This window comes from Canis aureus, chromosome 10 (assembly GCF_053574225.1).
Source record: "Canis aureus isolate CA01 chromosome 10, VMU_Caureus_v.1.0, whole genome shotgun sequence".
Classification (NCBI taxonomy): domain Eukaryota; kingdom Metazoa; phylum Chordata; class Mammalia; order Carnivora; family Canidae; genus Canis; species Canis aureus.
The window spans coordinates 35,895,578-35,916,771 of NC_135620.1; the positions used below are offsets into that span (position 1 = coordinate 35,895,578).

Below are 21,194 nucleotides of genomic sequence, written 5' to 3' on the forward strand. Positions count from 1 at the left end.
TATATAAAAAGGATAAGTTTGAGAAAAAAATCAAACATACAGAAAAGTAGAAAGAATGGTATAATGAATCCCCAAGCACCTATACCTAGCTTTAATTATTATTGACTCATAGCCAATATTTTTCCTCTATACCCTCAACCCACTTCTCCCTCCTAAGATTATAAGTAAATTCAAGATATCATATAATTTAATCCATAAGTATTTCAGTATATATCTCCAAAGTAAAGCTTCTTTGAAAATACTATGCCATAATTGTATGATTCACCTTGGTAGGTAGAACTTGGGGTCATAATTCTTCAGATACATTGCTTTATTAGAATAATTCATTCATACCCTTGCCTTGATCTCATGTATTTACCTACTCCTTGGATTTGGATTTGGCTATATGAATTGCTTTTGTCAAAGAGATGTTAGTGAGCATGACCCATGCAAATCCTGAAATGTACTTGCATGTTTGGAGTTACCCTCATGTGTTCTTACTTTTTGGATAAGAAGAACATGCTTCCAATAACCACTGGTTCTGGGAGGATAAGGAAAATGTGGAGAAATCCTGGACCTAACCTAAAGCTTGAAGCCATCCTAACAAATTCATACATCTACAGCCTGAAGCAGATCCACACTGGGGATCTCACAGACAAGTAAGTAGTAAATAAATGCCTACTGCTGGGTGCCACTGACATTTTGTGATTGTTTGTTATTCAGAAAAAGCAGAGAAAACAGAAAGATTAATAGTAATTCCTTAATATCCTCAAATACACAGTATGCTAAACAAATGATTTTTTGGTTTATAGTTCTTTGTATCTTTAGAGGTAAAATTTACATACAAAAAGAAGCATAAATCTTAAGTATATTATCTGATGAGCTTTGACAATTTACAACTATGCAATACAAAACCCCATCAAAATGGAGAACATTCCATCTCTGCAGAAAGTTCTCTTATGTCCCATCCCAATCTACTCCCACCTACCCCTTCTGTTCTGGTTTTCTTTTCCACCATAAGTTAGTTTTGAGTTCTAGAGCTGCATCCAAGTGCAATCCTACAATATGTACTTGTACTATTCTGTATAATGGACTAAACACTCCAATTATCCTAGCAAGTTTCTTAGAAGCAACTGAGAAGCCAATTCTAAACAGTACATGGAAATACAGAAGACCTAGAATGGGCAAACTAATTTTTAAAAGAACAAAGTTATTATCATTACACTATCTGATTCTAGGACTTACTATAAAGCCACGCTAATGAAGGCAGTATGTTATTGGCCTAAGGATAAATCTACAGGTCAATAGGACAGAAGTCAAAAGTCAATTTAGACTTATATCATCAGGTGATTTTTAACCAAGCTATTTCAGTGGAGAAGGGACTTTTTTTTCCAAAAAATGATTTTTCCCCTTGAAAAAATAAGATGAAACATAATACCCCCTGCCTTTTTTGTGCAACATATATGGAAAGCAACATAAGATGAATCACAGACCTAAACATAAGAGCTAAAACTATAGCTTCTAAAAGGAAAAAAAAAGAAAGAAAATCTTTGGATGTTATTGAGCAAGATAAATATTTCTTAAACAGATAACAAAAAGCACAAATTATTTAAAAATTCATTAAATGAACTCAATCCAAATTAAAGACATGAGCTCCTTGCAAAACAAGATTTAAAAAACAAAGGGTGAGACAGATACTGGTAGAAAATATTTGCAAAATACATATGATGAAAAGTTTATATCTAGAATATATGGATCTCACAACTCAAAAATAAAACAATCCTAATAATTTTGTAATGGGCCAAATATTTGAATAGAATATTTCATAAAAGAAGATAAACAAATTCCATTGAACACATGAAAAGATACCTAACATCACTAGAGATTAGAGAAACACAAGTTCAAACCACAGTGAAATACCCCTACACACTCACTAGAGAAACAAAGTCTGAAAAGACAGACTGTTCCAAATGTGTGTTGGTTGAGAATAAGAACAACTAGTACCTTGCTGCTTCCCTGTGCAGTAATAAAGCCACTTTAGAAAACAATTTGGCAGCTTTTTACAAAGTTAAATCTTTACTTATGTTATGACCCAACACCCCTCATCAAAGACATTTATTCAAGACAAATAAACGTCAAATAATTCACATACATGAATGTTTCTTAGCAGCATTACTGATAACCCCAAAATAGAAACAACATGAATGTCATTCAGCACAAAAAGAAACTGTGACATATCCATACTATGCACTGTATTCAGTCATAAAATGAAACTACAAATACACACACCCAAATGTATGAATCACAAAAGAGTGATTTTTTTCTTCTAAGTGAAAGAAGCCAGACAGGAAGGTGATAAGAATGCAGAACAGTGGCTGCCGGCAACCAGAGGTTGAGGGGCATAGGGACTACAAAAGTGGCAAAAGAGAACATTTTGAAGTAATGGAAGATACTTGATTATGACATTGATTGCATGACTATATACAATTGCCAATATCAAACTGTACATTTATAGAGGGGTAATTTATTATATATACATTATATCTCAAAAAAACCCAAGAAAATACATACAGGAAAATCTGTTAAATCAGACAATATCAACACTAAAATCTTGTAATTCAGAAACTGTTTTGTTTTTGTGTTACAAGAGAAAAAATTAATGAATGCATGAATGAGCATAAGTCCCACCCATTCCTCTTTTATTAGAAATAAATCAATCAGTCTGGGTGAAGTATTCATCAAAAACGATTCCATACTAAAATGGAGCAGAAGTGGAGCACAAATTAAAGTTATTTATGTCTCAAAGTTCCTTTCAAAGTTTCAACTGATTCAGAGAGAGAGACAAAGTTGACATAATCATGTGAAATTCAATAGGTTTTTACTCCTGGTTTCTCTGCTTTGATTTCCTTTATCTTGGAACTCTGTGAAGCAGTTTATCAAATTCTCAGCCATCTGCAGATGCACCACATACTCTTTTCCTTGAGTACCACACCTTGACCTGTATTAAAAAAGAAGTCGTCAGTGACAAATGTCAATATAACTCTTTTGTCATTATTATGTCTTTGCTTCATTCTTCCCAAAAAAATGTAGAGTGCTTGAGTATCAGGGACAATGGGAGAAGGAACGAGGCTGCTGGGAATTACCCTTGTGAACAAACAGATGTGAATTTATGTAGGGGGGGAGCATATATGTACATTTATTATATAAAATATTAACCATATGCGTATCTTTGTTGACCACTATCTGTGGGACGCCATTACATCTGCTTCACAGAAATCTCACTTAATGCTCTCAACAACCCTACATCATAGATTTATACCATTATCCCCTTTTTAAGGATGAGCAAATGAAGGCTCAGAGGAGGGAAGAAATTTATCTAAGTCATGCATAAATTCCAAAGCCTTCTGCTACGCCATGTGTTGGTTATTCTGTACATTATGGAAATAGCCAAAATAAGTAATGAGGAAACAACCAAAATAAGAGGTATTGTTCCTGCTGTTGAGCAGCTCACATTCTTACAGTCTAAGAACACAAACCAGGCACTAGGACAGGTTTAGAGAGTAAATACCATGCTTGGTGTATGTATATGAGTAGATGCTTGTACGCGTAACAAGTGGGTGCTCTGACAGTCTTGTCTAAAGAGACAGGCACAGCACCATTTAAAATCCAATGGTCATAACTCAAAATGCTGAGATTTAAATTAAAGCTCTATCTCCTCCCTAGGAATCATTCTGAGTTGCCAAGTATATAGCAAAGTTCTGATTGGAAAGAGCTTGCTTTATTTACAAAATCTTTCATATTATATCTTCTATTAGAAACTCCTATAGGATAAGTATAGGGCCATGTAAGGACGTTGAAGTCCCCACAACTTCTCATTAGAGTTAATGTGGAAATATTGCTTAAACGCTAATTGAGGGGATGCCTGGGTGGCTCAGTGGTTGGGCATCTGCCTACCGCCCAGGGCATGATCCTGGAGTTCCGGGATCAAGTCCCACATCGGGCTCCATGCATGGAGCCTGCTTCTCCCTCTACCTATGTCTTGCCTCTCTTTTTCTGTGTCTCTCATGAATAAATAAATAAAATATTTTAAAAATAATAAAAAATAAAAAATAAACTCTGAGTACATGTGCACATTTTTTAGAAACAAAAATACGTGAACATTTGAGTTCTGATTCTTAGTAACCCCTGTTTATTTCACTCTAATTTTGGTGTCCCCTGTTCCCTAACACCTATATTCTAATTAAATTCATGCTACAGTTTCAAATTCATAAGACGGAGTATAGAAAACATATGGTGTGCTTGTTACACAAGTAGCTTCAGGGAGAATCACTGCAACCTAAACACCAAGAGATTGGTCTGGGGCCCAGAAGGAAGAAAAAAAAGTATTCCACTTTTCCAGACTCTGCTGCTTTTAGGGCGGTACCTCCAACCAGAGGTTTGTTTCTCATGCATCTATCACTTCTGTACTTTGTCTTAACTGAACTCTCAGTCAAGTCATTAACCCCTTAATTGCAAATTGTAAATAATTGCAATAATCCTAATTTTTCTGGGTCATTGTAAGGTTTATCTGTGACAAATATGTAAAAGCAATTGAAAACCTCTAAAACATCTTACAGATATGCACCTATTGTGAGAACATATGTTGAAATAGCACTGCTACCCTTGGGTTCATGGGGAATAAGGGTAGAATCTTGTCTTAGGGTGAAACTTAGCTTTCCCTGATCCCTTTCCTAAGAAACCTGAAAGAAATTCAGCAGGAAAGGAAAGTGCCCCCGGAATGAAGATGAAATGAGATGGTAGCGGTGGGAAGAGTGGAAACAGGGAGAGCCAGGGAGAGACTGTTTAATGTTTGGAACCAATGCCAAGCTAAATTAGAAACATGAGTCTGCGTACCTGTACCTTACCTCATCGGTATATAATCTGTAACCTGAGATCCCCTCACAGAGAAGTAAAAATAGCAAGGCACTTCAGCAGCCTGGGGTTCTGCTGAGTAGGGGAGGGCCAAGCTAGGGAAGGACAGAGAGACCAGGCAAGAATGCCAGTCACAAGGTCTGGGTGAGAACTCCTCCTCCCCCATCCCCAGGGTGAAAAAATGTAATGTAACCAAGAGAGGTGGCATTGAAAGGCGGAAGAGGGTCGGCTGCCCTAGAGTCACCTGATTTTGTCATAGATACTATGACATTTCCTCACAGGGAAGCATCATTGGAGTTCTGAACCTGTGTGCTCCCTCCATGATCAAGGCACGCAAACTAGTCTACCGGCGCCTAGGGCTCACTCAGGTGCAGAGCAGGTGAGACTCCTTTTTCCAGGCAGGTAGCTTGCTCCTAAGAGGTAGGAGTCAGTGATTTGCTAACTGGTTGCCCCACTCTTGGGGAAAACATTTTCCCTGAGTGAGTGAGCTGATGAATCCCTAAAATGGCAGGCTCCCCTCCTTCAGCTTAGATTCTGATCCCTCTCACACAACTCTATGCTTGTCATAGGTTTGTCATCAGGTGTGCAAATGATGGAGGAAGACTTCATCCCTGGTCAGCTCCAAGTACCGGAAGAAAGTGATCAAGCAGAAAGAGGATGAAGCTGATTTTTAATTAATCACATCAAAAGTTAGTGCCTGGATATGCCTTTTCACATTCTTTGGGGGATCATATTGGATGCTGTTAAAAAATGAATCCAATTTTGAGAATTCCTAATGTTGAACCAACCCTGTGTTTGTTAAATAAACCTTATTTGCATTAAAAAAATAAACTTGTATGAAAGAAGATGTTAGATTTCAAGATGGATCCCAAATTTCAAATCCTCTTGAAAAATAAAATTAAATAAATAACCCATGCCCTTTGGCTAAGCAAATTTCACTGTGATATTTCAAGCAGGTTTTCAATTTCCTTTGTAAGACTCCATTTGTTCATTCAAATAGTCTTTGTTCATTCACTTTGCAAGAACTCAAATATTTTTCTCATTGCCATGTGAAAAGAAGGTAGAATTTTTCTTTCAGTCTGCCTCTTGTCCACAAACAGGGTTATCAATGTTTTATTTACTATGAATAATCAATAAAGAAAGTCTATGAGCTCTCCCTGGCTTCCCTGGAAGATATTACAGAAACAGCTCAACATAGTGGAAACAGGGAAAGATGGAGTTATTACAGAGACCTGGACTGGAATTCTGGCTCTCCCTCACCAGCTCTGAAATCCCAGGAGATTTAAATCACACCTCAGCTTCTTTCAACTGCCTTTCCTATAAAAATTGGAAGAGTGATGCCTACCTCATTGGGTGAATCTAGAGATTTAGTAAAACGGCAATATGAAGAAGCCCCTAGAGTCACACTATCTAATCGAAATATAATCACAAGACACCAATGTAATTTTAAATTTTCTAGTAGCCTCATTAACAAAAGGGAAACTGTTAATACAACAACATATTTAACTTAATCCAATATGTTAAAAATATTATTTTAAGACCTAATCAGTAGAAAAACTTCTGCCAAGATATTTTACATTCTATTTTTTCTAGTAAGTCTTCAAAAGCTAGTTTGTATTTTACACTCTGAAATACTTCAATTCAGACCCTAAATTCTCATAGAAAATGCTTGATCTGTATTTAGATTTCTTAAAATTCACATTTGAAAAATAGATTCACATACCCAAGTTGTTCCAAAAGTACCTAAAGTCTTCCAAAAACTGAATCATGTATCAGTGTTTGAAATTTAAAATAAATAAAATTACAAAGTCAATTCCTCAGTCACACCAGCCCTCTTCCAGTGTTCAATAGCCACAAGTGGCTGGTAGCTACTGCCTTGGACCATGCAATCTTAGACCGATGTTAGGCATGTAGTAGGTACTCAATAAGCGAAATATTTTCTTCTGTCACCAGTATCTTATCTGAATCTCAAGGTTCTTTTGAACACTGAAGTTTCAACTTTGAGAGCAGTGCAAATAACATCCACAACGTGTTTACCCTCAGTCGAGAGGCAAGGATTGAGTTGGCATAATTTCTTTAAAAAATATTATTTATTTGAGAGAGAGAGAATGAGTGCGGGGAGGAGCAGAGGGATAGAGAAAGGATCGTCAAGCACACTCCCTGTTGAGCATGGAGCCCAAAGTGGGTGGGGTTCAATCCCATGACCCTGAGATCATGACCTGAACTGAAGTCAAGAGTCCAATGCTCCACAGACTAAGCCACCCAGACTCCCTGAGGCAGCATAATTTCTATTTGCTATTCCACATATTACTCAAAATTGTCTTCTAGAATTGTAGCCACTCTAGTTTTGGAATGCATTTCAGTTAGCCTTACTGCTCACACTACACCTTCCTGGCTTCCCCTGTCTCAAGTAGTAAATAATAACACCAATGTCATCCTTGAATAGACAATATGAACTTAAAAGAGAGAGAATCAGCTTCACCAATCAAACACCACTGCTTTGGAAATTCATGAACTCTAGGATAAACAAAAATATGCACGTGCTGTTGAAATGCGTAACTCATCTTTTAAAACATATTCCACGTTAGAACTTTACAAAGAACTTTTGAATGCCACAGCTGCTAGTCTGAATCTGTCTATCCCATGAACATATGATCTGCTTTTAAGAATGGAGAATGCTAACAGGACTTAAGTCCATCTGCTTTTTTATTCTACAAAGATGTAGAAATCTGAGAAGCAGGAGATTGAACAATTTGGCCAGATCACTAGCTCATTCTGTAATCAGAGTTTGTGGTCCTTGCAAGCGTTTTGCATCTCAAATTTTGAGGACCATGGCATTTTTCCTAGATCTCATGAAAAGACACAGAGCCATTGGATGTTCCCAAATGCATGGTACCATGGTTAACAGGTTCTTAGATATAATGAATATCTACTGCTGTCTGCCCAGCATCCTTCCCCACACCTCTGGTAACATCTCCCTGACATTCCTTTGGAGGGATGAACTTCCCATTGGATGTAGCCTTGTGGGATTCTCAATTAAATTGTTCTGTCCTCTCTGCCAATAAATATATCTTTGACCCAAACGAAGCTAATCAGTTTCTTTCTCCTTGAAATTTGAATCTTGAGCAAAATGTTGCAAGGATTCAAAATGATGAGAGCTCTTTCATTCTGAAAACTTGATATCCTGACTTTGAAGGGGCTGTCTATAAGTTCTGCCTCCAGATCTCAAGAGCTCTCTTGCTTTTTCTCCTTTCCAAGGACTGGTCTTAGTCAGGGGTTTTTTCTTTAATCTCAGAGTTCTATAGCCATCAATAAATTTCTTTACTTTCTTTTCCATTTTTTTTCTCTGAAATTGTCCAGATCTGTCTGTTGCTTGAACCCAATCATTCCTAACTAAAATAATAGGTAATGCTCTGTTATCAAATATTAAGTCTCTCAGGCCCAGGCCCGTTTGGTCAAAATGAACTTGCTGCTCTTTCTCCAATCATGCAGACAAAGATGCCCATTAATGAGCTCATGAAGTTGAGTAAGAGTCTCAGACAATTGCTTTTCAGTCTCCCAAGAGCCCTAATTAGAATCCTTTATTTGTCTCCAACTCAGGCAACCTTTGCTGTGGAGGTGAGGATCCTTGAAGGACATAGAGAGAATCTCCAGATTATTTTGGTCTGAGAAAAACCCTTCAGAGTGATTCTAACTGACAATATTGTCAAACACAGCCATACTGCAAAATCAAGTAAAACTGAGCTACACCCCAAGCAAATATATTATCATTTTCAAGGCAGATAGTCCTTAAATGGAACTTCTCACTCATGTTTCACTTTTTTTTGCTAATCTTCATTTTTTCATTATCAAGTTGTATGGCCTTTTGTATATCTACCTTAATAGTTACTTTGGCAAGTCGTAGAGGTTTAAGCTGTCTCTAGTATCAGAAACCATCGAAAATGTACAATGAAGTAGAAATACTGTTGACAGGCAAAATATTGACAAGTACTGGCTTCTACACATGGAATACAATGTGACTGCTAATGATGGAAAGATATTTGTGTACTCAGAGAAATACAGGCTTAATTGTTCTGCACGGCATGGTGGAAAACTACTGCCAAAAGTTATGCACAGTGCAGGGTACAAGGTAATTTTTTGGCAGTCTACATTACCAAAGATCATTCTTCAAATTAAGTCTCATAATTCTATAGCTATCATCTGTTCCCATTCCCATTTCTTGAGAAATGTTTTCTTTTACTCTGCACCACTATTACCAGCTCCCATATTTTAAGCACCTATGTTGATCTTGAGATCAAGCCACAGATCCTCCTCCTCCATTAGCAAAAAGTTGCTTGGAATAAATTATGTGCTACCACATTCTCCCAGTATGTTATCTATGCCTTGATAGTGAGAAGCATACATCTGCAAGTTCCATAAATTCTTTCAGGTCATTTAGGTCCCATTTGAAATCCTAATGTGACAATTTACAGAGCTGAAGTCCAGGAGCTTGTAAAAGTGAGTGCAGACTTCCAGAGTCTTCCCTGGGGAATAACAGCTACACAGAGCTGACTTAGGCAAAGGGAACAATCGTTCCCAATAGGTCTCCCATTACCTTCATGCATCTCAAGCAGTAGTCCCATTTTGGGGAACTAACATGAAATGACATTTTTATATTAGAAAAAAACCATTATGGAATAATCTTTATCTAAAGCACTTTGTATAAAGGATAAAGTATTTAGGTGCTCACCTTGAGAAAGAAGTCACTTCAAAAACTGAAGGGTCTGAGATTTTACTCTACTTGCAAACTAACAGATCAGTCTGCCACAGTTTTGTGGATGCTAGTAGAAGACACAAGACTCCTGAGTCAGAGACAAACGGTTTTATCACCAGTAGCAGACATCAAGCAGTAAAAACAATGTATTTGCTACAGTCCTCCTTGCGCCCAGGTATCACAGAAGTGACACAGATGGGCTCAGTGGGACATTGTTATAGAAAGGGGACCCTTAGCTTAGGGAAGCCACATGTTTTACAATGGGCAATAGGCATGCCTACCCTCCAGGCATTCTCTGGAAGGAACACTATCTTTATTATACCTACTGTAAGAAAATATGCCCTTCACTCAGAAGGAACATACTATATCTTTCAAGGCTGTTCACTATACAAACATCTTTAAAAAAGGAGTTCAGAAGAAAAGCAGTCAATACTTCTGCACACAAGACATGCAGAAACACAAGGTTACACAGAAGAGAATAGTCTCCTAACATTACTGACCTATGCCCATTTTTCTATAAAATTTTAGAGATTGTTTTTAGGTAAAAAGTAACTAAAAGTAGGCAATAATTATTTAAGCTTAGTTCTTGAAGAGAGACCTATTATTTAGTCTTCCCATTCTGGGCATTGTGATCTGAGATGTAATTGTCAGTAAGATCAACCTAGCTCAGGAATCTCTCCTTCAGGGTAATGGCACGGATTTTTATTTACTTGTTTTTTGTTGTTGTTGTTTTGTTTTGTTTTGTTTTTGAGAAAGAGAGAGAGAGAGCACAGGAGTGAGGGGAGGGGCAGAGGCAGAAGGAGAGAAAATCTCAAGCAGATTCCATGCTCAGTGTGGAGCCCGAAGCGGAGCCTGATTTCACAACCCTGAGATCATAACCTGAGCCAAAGCCAAGAGTTGATAGCTTACACTTAACCAACTGAACCACCCAGGTGTCCCTACATATGTTTTTTTTACTCAAAATATTAAATGTATTCTTGTGAATGACTGAACCTACCCTATTGAATGAACTATATATATGATTTACTAAAGGGGATCCCTGGGTGGTGCAGTGGTTTAGCGCCTGCCTTTGGCCCAGGGCGCGATCCTGGAGACCCAGGATCGAATCCCACATCGGGCTCCAGGTGCATGGAGCCTGCTTCTCCCTCTGCCTGTGTCTCTGCCTCTCTGTGTGTGTGTGTGTGTGACTATCATAAATAAAATAAATAAATAAATAAATAAATAAATAAATAAATAAATAAATAAATAAATAAATAAATAAATCCTATAAAAAATGTAGATGTACTTGCCATTTATTGTGGGCTCAGCATGGCACTCACTGAGATAAGTACTTTGTATAGCTTATTTTATTAAATCTTTATGAAAACCTATCAGTGTTATTGTCTTCATTGTTGATATGTAAAAAAGAGCTCAATGAATAAATTATCCAATGTAACTAGTAAAAGGCAAGATTGGAATTTGAACAGAGATCTAGCTGACTCCAAATTCAGGTGCTGTTCTGTTATGCTACACTGCCTTTCCAAACAGCTACGTCATGCTTAAATGTATGTGGACACATAAAAAATCATAAAGGCATCAATACAGTAACAGTCTGCTGTTAAGTATCAATCCCATCTATCTTCTAAGATTGTTAAAACCCTTAATTGGACCCAGTCAGTGTTGTATCTTTATTTCGCAATTCAGGACTAGGCCTTTAATAAGGATTCTCACCTTAATCCCATTTCTATACCCTTAGGACTGCAATGAGATAAAGACTTGCCCAATCAAAAGTGCTGTACTATGTTTTATATTTCAGAGAGTAAGAATAAGATTCCCATAGATCATTGGCCAAAATCAACTTAATGATTTTTTTAGATAGGACAGATATAATAGTCCAATGGTAGAAGTAGATTGTCTGGGTTCTATGTCATATGTTAATCACCTTTGACCTACAAACTTATATCCCTTTCTGATCTATACTGGCCCCTTGGAACTAATGAACTTTTTGTCTACAAGGTTCTATATCCAATGCAAAAGTTATTGTATTGGAAATTGAGGGTGGGGTGGGACCAAACATCACAGGAAGGACAATTTTCATCAAAAGAACTTAATGGAAACTCATCCCATACCTTGGCCGACAGGAAGAATGACCATCAAGCCACATTATTATAACACCAGACAACTTAAGGTCAACAGGGACAATTACTCTTCCAGGCAAAAAAGAAATTGAAGAATGTTGTTTCAAAGAACAGGAACTATGCATGGATAAGAGAAGAACTATTCTTTCACCAACATGGTTAGATGGTCTTGTCTTCAAGAAAAATAATTAATAATATTTACCTATGAGAAAATATTTAATATCTTACGAGTAAAGGAGTCAGTGTGTCAATGTTGGAAAATTTGAAAAAAACCTTGAATTTGTATCCATGTTTACCCTCACTCATCGGACTGAGTCTCTTCTCCTTCTCTGTTTTGCTCCCACTTTAGGGGCAGCAAAAAGCAATGCGTTCCTGGCTAAAGCCAAGGGTACTCAGAAAGAGGCAAGACTTTGGGCAATGGAAGAGGTGGTGATATATCCAGGGAATTGTTAGAGTTGTCAGAAAGATTTGCAAAGGAAATCCATGGAGTTTGAATACACACCTTAAGGCAGGAGGGCCTGGTTGGGAATGTAGGGAACTCCTAAGCAGGCCTTCTTCTTGCAAAGACCTAGGGTTTATCTTTCCTCTGAGATAAAAGAAAAAATATAGTTAGCTAGAGCCATAATCTTTGTTTCTCCTATATTAGACTATTTCTCTGAAATTATCCTATCCCTTTGGCAAATGTCTTTGCATATGCTTATGAATTCGGACAGGTAAGATTTTCAAAATAACAGGGCTCCACCTCATTTCCTCTCAGACTTAAGTAGAAGGGATTGTACCCCTGAGATGGTACAGTCACTGTCATCAGTAATGACCCTGAATCCTGCAGTTGGATGCTGCAGGGAATGCCCTATGACCCTTCACAAGCCTGGCAAAGGCAGCTTCTGTAAGAGGTCTTCTCTGACCCCTACATTAAATTTCCAACACCTAACATCCAGCCTTGAAATTGCATAATGTACTGTTACTGCTGCAAATCTCTCTGTCTCTGTTTGCCATTGCCTTCATTTGTGCCAATAATGGACTTGTGAAGTGGTGAAAACCAGAAACGATAGGGAAGCAAATGCCCTTTTTTCCCATAGAAGATACTTTATAGACCCGTTTGCCCTCTGCCAGGAAGAAGATGGTTTTCAGAAAGAGTTTTTGGTTCTCTGAGGCATTTTATTTAATTATTTCATGTCAACTTGTGCATGTGTGTGTGTGTGTGTGTGCACGCACTCATGCACATTTTACAAAACTAGTGTGAACGAATGAAGGGAATGATATGGAAGAAATGATAAGGAGCTAATATTTAATGTTTCTTGTTGGATGTCTTGTTTATGTTAAGTCATTTAATAGTTCAACCACACAGCACATCCATTTGAAACAAGACAACTGATGCTCAGAAATATTAATTAGCTAGTGTGTTTAAGTTCATGTGACTACTTAAGGCAGACCTAGGATTTAAACTGAGGCCTGAATCCAAAGCCCCATGGTATTTCCATAACTACATAAATGCATTTTGTAAACCAGGGCATAAAACACTCCATGAAAGTGGGCTCTCATGAATATATCTTTGGAGAATTTTTCAGGAAACAGAGAGGAGATTTGGAGCTGACTGGGGGGAATAAAATGATTTCTGACAGATATACAGCTACCCCGACTTTTCTGGAGTTGAGGGTATTCACTATTGAGTTCAAGCAGGCACTTAACAAAAACATTCCAGATTGTGGCCAGCCTTTCCCTCCAGCAAACTATCCCTTGCTGAAAGAACTCCAGGGGTTTGTCCTGGTGACCTGATATTTCTAATGCAGGATGGATAAGTCAGTAAAATCTAAGACCAGAAACAGGTACAGGAGGGGCTGGAGCAGCACTGTCCCCAGAACTTTCCACCACACACTGCAGGTGTCACACAACCCTACAGTTAACAATATGTAATTACTATCTACCAGGATTCTGTGGATCATTAACATAGAAATAATGGATCGGATGCCGGAGTCAACGGCCAAGTGGTAAAAACCAGAAATGATGGGACACAAGAAGACAATGAACGAGGTTTCTAAAATAAAAGTACTGGGGGGAGGGTGGGATGGAGGAGGTGGGCCGCTGGCAGCATTTTGGTTCTCTGAGGCATTTTATTTAATTATTTCATGTCAACTTGTGCATGTGTGTGTGTGTGTGTGTAATTTTAAGGCAGCATTGGGGAGAAGCCAGGGATGCAGCCTAAAATGTCAGTGGAGCACTGCCCATGACGCCCAGGACCTCTGCTCTATTCACTAAGAACTTGCTACAGCCTGAGCACAGGATCGAGGAAAGTGATGGTTGCCAGCCAAGGCTCCAGGCCAGCCTGGAAAACAATTCAGGAGAATTTGTTTATTTTCTCCAACAGCCCCACAGAAAAGTTATGGACCCATAGTATCTAACCTTCTCAAAAAAATTAGTGGTGGGATAATGAAATGTTTCACCTGATCTCAAGACTCTTATTTATGATATTTATTGAGTGGTTATTATGTGCCAGGCATTCTACTGGGTGATCCTTGGGCTACATAAAAATAGCTTATCTTCACCAAAACCAAACAAGCAAAAAACTTAAGAAGGTATGACTATTTTTATTTCGTACATAAGGAAACTGAATCTGAGAAAGATTAAATTGGACAAAGAACCAGTTAGTGGTGTGACTAGGTTTCAAAGCCACATCAGTTTCATTCCAAAGCCAGTGCACTTTCTTTCCATTAAACCAACAACTTCTATCTAGTTGAGGCTGGGGGGTGGGGTGGAAGGATTCCAGGATTATCTTTAGGTTGTAAGATTTATATTCAAATTTCTTAAACTAAAAAGATTAATAACTGCATCTGTACTTAAGCAATTTCAAGCACCAGTGGTTAGATCAGAAAGTATTTTCCAAGAACAGCAAGGAGTTTTCTTAATAACTCTGGGTTTGAAGCCAGCCAGGTCTAGGGGCAGAATCTCTTGGTATATATTTGGGCACCCAAAAGATAAAGAGCTAGGGGGCAAGTATTTGCACTCAGAGCAAGATATATCTTTCCCTTCAAGAGTCTCCATCCCAACACTGATCAGAAAATGGACACCAGCTCTCTCCTCAAGGAGGGAGGCAAGGATTCACTGCAGGGGTCTTTAAGCCACCTCCTCCCAGCTGCTTGGGGCTTCCCTTGTTGGATTGGGGTGGTCCTCCCACCCCCACCTGTTTTCTCTCAGGAATCCTTGGAGTTTGTGCTTATGGACCTGGTTACGGGTTAAGGAGATCTAGCCACTCCACTTCTTACTGAGATGCAACTACATTCCAAACACCACCCCGAATAGGTGTCCAGGGGAGCATTTGTCTTTTCCCCTTTGTGTTGCTGATGTCACATAAAGAGTCAGAAGTCTCTTCAGAAATAATCTTGGCCTCATCTTCCATTTGTTCCAGTCACCCCAAACTTATCTCCCAGTCACAAATGTACCTCAGTTTTAAACTCCTTTGTCTTTGTAAACTGTTTCTTTCCACTGAGCACCCAGAGTCTCTGTCTCCATAGAAAGAAAGGCAAACATGTGCCTTTTCCTCTAAGTGTCAAACTATCAGTCTTATTACTGTAAACAGACTCAACTGGAAAGCTTGGTTTGGAACTCATGACTCAAGACTAGCTCTCAGGATCCACCCAAGAGGAGAGTCAGATAAAACTCCAGAAGACTGCAATCGAACTGGATGAAAAGGCGGGGGCGGGGGGGAAGACTATCATTATACTCTGTGGTGGGGAAAAATAAGATGATTTTATTTTGGAATTGAATTTTCTCTGATAACCAGGGGCTGGCAATCATTTTCAAGTTGGCTTCATGAATGTGTAACAAAGCTACAAATGTAGCTGTTTTAAGGCTACTCATTAATTTATACTTAAGTTTTTACTGGGAAATTTATTACGTTGACCGATTGCTTGGTAGCTTTAAAATTTTTAAGAATAATAGCTGGAAAAATGTCTAGGTGTTATTATGGGTAAATATTATACAGAATGCCATACGCTAAAGTTTAAAATAACAACCACTAGCATTTATTTAGCACTTGCTACACATCAGACACTGTTTTATGCAATACAGAGAGAGTAATACCTTTATTCCTCCCAAAGACCTGGAAGGTTAAGTACCATAGTTACCCCCCACCCCCTATCCCCCGGGATATAGCTGACGGAGCTACAGCACACAGCAAGGTCAAATGCATTGCCCAAGGACATGCACAGCTGGGATCCTAAGCTGGCATCCAGGCCTGAGAGTTCTTATTCCAAACAATTCATCACTCAAGTCTTCATTTTTCACATATTCTAACACTGAACTATGATTGATTTTACTTCTGTTCACATGACATGAAATGCGACAGAGCCCATGTATTAGTAACAAGAAGTACATATCAAATAAGACTTCCTTTTTTGTTCATTCTGTAACTCAGTGAACATTTACTCACTCTCTACTAAGCCTGGGCTGTTCCGTGCCAGCTACTCAAGAGACAAAAATGAGTAAAACACAACCCTGGCTTCTAGTGGTGAAGCTGTAAGAGGTCAGAAGTTTAAAACCAATTGCTTTGCTCCTCTTGCTCGCTCCTTATACCTTCGGGCTGCTCACCTCCTGAACCCCTCTGACTTTAACATCATTCCTATAACTTAATATTGTTAGCGATGTTGGAAAAACATAATAGAAAAAGGACCCAATTACTATTATACTATCCACTTTAATGCACTGTCATCCAAGCACACTCATTCACATGCCAGGCTCATTAGTACTGAATTTGCATTGGATATTCCATTCAGGGTAATTTGTAAGAGAGGGATCAGTAGCCACCATTTTTCAGAGGAAACTCAATGAAGTTCGGGTCAGTTAGGTGGTATACCCCAGGCCACAGTGATTTGCAGGTTAGGAGTCCTTACCTGAGTTTATAAACTCCAAACTCTTTCCATTAAGAGAGAATATGTATCTTCTTTACACAACCTGCATGTAGCTAGTCTTTTCTATTGAATATGGCTTCCTTCCCTCCCTTGGTAAGACTGATCCTGTGATACAGTATATACAATACTGGACTCAATGGATCTGGAAGGAAACTGGAAAGTTTCTTCAGCTGGTCTCAGTGTTGAGGCTGGAGCCAGCCTGAAGCAGCCCAAATCCCTGCTTCTCTCATCTGAGGCCCACCTTGGCCCCCTGAGAGATTTCCAGAGCCAAAGACACCTCCCAAGCAGCAGACAGCCTCAGCCAAAACTGGTGTCTGTGCTAGGAGCACGTGTCTGTGTGTTTGAGGAGAGGGAACAATCCTTCAGCTCTAGGCACAAGGTTTGCTCCCACATCCTCTCAAGCCTTGAGTTCAGGACCATTTACGCTGTACACGCTGGCTCCCAGAGCATCCTGCCCTCCTTCTTCACAGAATATACTGGTGGGTACCAGCTCCCTCCTTGAGGAGGCCAGAGCCCAGGAAAATGGTGTGGGGCCAACTCACCACACCCACTTCCCCTCTCAGGTACAGTAATACAGTCTGGTTTTCCTTTTCTGGCGGCTCGCTACAAATTTCCATGTCATTTCCTATTTCAACAGCTTTTATCCAACCCTGGAATGCAGTCAGAAAATGTTATCCTTGTTCAAACTTCCCACTTAAATATGAAAGGATTGGGCTGTAACCTTCTTTGGCCTGAAACTCTGTCTTTCAGTTACATTCTTAGCAGCATTTAGCCTAATAACAAAGCTGAAATCATCAGTCTAGCTCTGAATCTCCAAAATGAATGACTGCCTCTATGAAGGCAAAAGGGAGAGGCCACTCATGGCAAAGTGAGGAATGATCCTTGAATGCGGTATCCTGACCTTGAATCCTAAAGACTGAGTTCTGCTTTTCACCATGCCCTGAGTCTCACTCTGTAGGGCTCTGAGTTTCAGAGATGTCCTAAAGTATCATTTGTCTTTGTGAGTGTGTGCTTTTCCACACACACACGAACACACACCCTAATTTCTCTCCCTGAGTCAAAGAATACATGTAATAATTAGTCCTGACATTTCTTTTTCTTTTTCTTTTTCTTTTTCTTTTTCTTTTTCTTTTTCTTTTTCTTTTTCTTCTTCTTCTTCCTCTTCTTCTTCTTTCTTCTTCTTCTCCTTCTCCTTCTCTTTTTTCTCCTTCTTCTTCTTTTTAAAGATTTATCCATTTATTCTAGAAAGGGAGAGAAAGAGAGGTTGAGAGAGAGAGAGAGGGCAGCAGTTAGCAGAGAGAAAGAGGGAAAGAGAATCCCAAGCAGACACCCCATGGAGCATGGAGCCCAACATGGCTCAACACCACAACCCCAAGATCATGACCTGAGGCAAAATCATGAGTCGGGAACTCAACCAACTGACCCACCCAGGGGCTGCAGTTCTGACATTTCTTAAGTACATGTGACTTTATTAGGTTCTTTATTTTCATTTATTTTTTTAAAGATTTTTTATTTATTTATTCATGAGAAACACAGAGAGAGGCAGAGATAGGCAGAGGGAGAAGAAGGTTCCCTGCAAGAAGCCTGATGGGAGACTCAATCCCAGGACCCTGGGATCACGACCTGAGTCAAAGGCAGATGCTCAACCACCAGGTCACCCAGGTACCCCTATTATGTTCCTTAAATGCTTTGTCTCAAACTCTCAGAATGACCCTAATTATCCCATATTAAAAGTGAAGAATCTGTACCTCAGCATGGTGAAATAACCTACCAACGTAGCAAACATACATGCCCAAAACAAGAGTCAGGACTGGGGACTTAAATAATATTAGGTGTTTTTTTTTTTTTCTTTAAGATTTGTTTCTTTGAGAGAGAGCATGTGTGTGAAAGCATGTGTGTATGCACATGCAGGGGAGAGGAAGAGAGAGAATCCCAAGCAGCCTCCCCAATGAGTGTGAAGCCCAACACTGGGCTCTGTCTCAGGATCCTGAGATTATGACCTGAGCCAAAATCAAGAGTCGAACACTTAACTCACTGAGCCACCCAGATGCCCCAGTAGTGGGTATTTGTGACACCTCAGTGTACTGCCCATCAGGCTACAAAGAGAACTATTTGATCCAAGTGGAAAGTAGAGTGGGAAATTAAAGGGCATTGACCTTGTTGAGGACCTACTCTGCACCTGGCACTCTAGTCAACATTCTATATGCTTCAAATAATTTAAGCTTATAGGATAAGCTGTTACTGTATCCAACTGCCAGATGTCCATAAGGTTTTGTGGTATGCTCGGAAAGGAAAGATCGAGGTTCAAACCAGGCCTGTCTGATTCCCAAGTCAGTGCCTCATGATAAAGAATGCTGTGACTAATTTCAAAGCTGACTTTAGGCTGAGGCAGTTTATTATGTGAATGGTTCTATCTGTTCATGTATGTCTTCCAAAGTGACCTCTAGGATCCAGTCATAGGAGATAGGTTTTGCCCTGTCATTTCTCTGACAAATGGCTAAAATATGAATCTCTTGAGAGTATGCATCATTTAATCAACATCTAGTTTATTGTCTGAAAGGAGAATGAGCTCAAATAAGTATTAGATGAGTGAATAAATGAATGTGTTTCTCAATATATTAACATTTTGAATTCCAATACCTTTATACAAGTTTTCATTGAGTCTCTTGATTGCCTCTACCAAGTTTATGTCACATACTTGTTCAGATCAATTCATCAATATATCCCAGACCTCTTGAATCAGAATCTCTCAACTGAATCTGCTGGAGGTCTGCATTTTGAGATGGCAATTCCAAAGTATATAAGGTTTGTGACCACTGCTATGGAGCAAATCAGCTGAGCAAACCCATTTCCTTTGGGCAATGGGAGCGTGCAGTAAGCCTGGAGCCTCCACACCTTGGATGGGTCTTACAGAGGGTAGAGGAGAGAAGAGAAATTCTATAGCAATATCTAATCTGTGCCAAATTGATCAGTAGGCTGGAAATGAGTGAATTCCTTGATCTTTTTTTAAATCTTTTTCAACCCTAATTGATATTTAGTTTTGAAATTGTGATTTTTTTTTTTTTTTTTGGAGAAGAATACATACAATTTAAAAAGTCAGGGATGCCTGGGTGACTCAGTCAGTGAGGCGTCTACCATAGGTTCAGGTCATGATCTCAGGGTCCTGAATCAAGCCCCGCAGTGGGCTCCCTACTCAGCAGGGAGTCTGCTTCTCTCTCCCCCCGCCATCTCTCTCTGTCTCAAATAAATGAATACAAATCTTAAAAAACTTAAATAATAAGAAATAAAAAGTCAAATTATGCTAAAAGGCATGTAAAAAATCCCCTCTATTCTCTTTCTTCCATTTTCTCCTCCTCGGATGTAACCATTTTTAACTTTTATAAAAATTATCTCTTTAAAAACTATCTCAGTTTTCCTAGAACCACATGCATTTACTCACATATATTGGTTCATCACATTTAGACTTTATTAGTTGTATTTTAATAAATGAAAAATTTAGCTTTCTTACACTCTCTCCTTTCCCTCCCCCATATAGCTAATCATAGTCTTTTCACTATTAGATATTGTGATAATTGTTCAGTACTCAATCAAGTAGTAGACTACGATTACACATCTTTTCTTATATAAGCTCTTTGTTTTTCTTGGGGTTAGTAAGTACCTCATTTAAAAAACATTCTATTTATCTATCCCTCATTAAGTGTCCCCTCACCTACTGCAATCTTTAGAATATGTCCCTTAATTTTGTACATGATCAAGCCCATCAGATAATTTATCATTTTTATTATTTTTTAATGTAGATAATCCTACTTTAATGTAGATAATTCTCCATCTATCTCCTCCCACCTCTTTAGATTTTCACGGCTCTTACTTTGGAACTTTCCTTGGCCAATTTCCTTTCTTTCTAATCTGTACTGGATCCTAGTTTTGGTATCTTTTTCTTTCCTTATTTAGTCTTCTTTTAATGGAAAACTCCCTCCAGTAACTTACTGAGAAAGAGAATATCGTAGTGAAAATGTTTGAGGCTTTGCCTGTCTGAAAACACCACTAATCTTCCATTACCTTTGATTTGTAGTTTTTAAGGACAGAAAATTATAGACTGAAGATCACTTACTTTAAAATTTTAAAGGCACCATTTTCCTCTATCTCCCAACAGAGCTGTTAGGAAGTCTACCAGCATTGTGGTATTCTGATATCTGATCCTTGTTATGTGTGAATCTGTCTTTATTTTCTATTTGGAAATTTCTAGGTGGTTTTGTTTCAAATGTGTGATGACATGGGTACTTCATGGGCCCTTGCAATTTGAGATGTTTGCCTTTTGGTTTTGTTTTTCTTCCTTGATCATATTCCTCTTTCATATTTTTGTGTTCTTTTTTCATATTTTCTATTATATTTATTCTATAATTTCCTTCCCCTTTTTTCTTATTGCACATCTATTTGTCTATTTGTTTGTTTTATTTTCTGGATAACATCATCCAAATATTTTAGAGGGTTTTTTAAATTGAACCTATTATATGTTTTTTATTTTAATTC

General features: G+C 38.6%; 1 long non-coding RNA gene across 6 annotated transcripts in view; it reads right to left on the reverse strand.

The window, feature by feature from the left end:
• Positions 1-2,483: 2,483 nt before the first annotated feature.
• Positions 2,484-21,194, reverse strand: part of LOC144322215 (uncharacterized) — a 178,786-nt gene continuing 160,075 nt past the window's right edge. For 2 of the 6 annotated variants that reach the window (XR_013387795.1, XR_013387789.1), the window contains 2 exons: positions 12,263-17,905; positions 2,484-2,977 (listed from right to left, as the gene is read on the reverse strand). This is a non-coding gene — a long non-coding RNA (uncharacterized LOC144322215). Of the gene's footprint in view, positions 2,978-7,351; positions 7,408-12,262; positions 17,906-21,194 lie in introns of those variants that run through there. The other 4 variants (XR_013387791.1, XR_013387792.1, XR_013387790.1 and 1 more) reach the window with 4 other exon arrangements.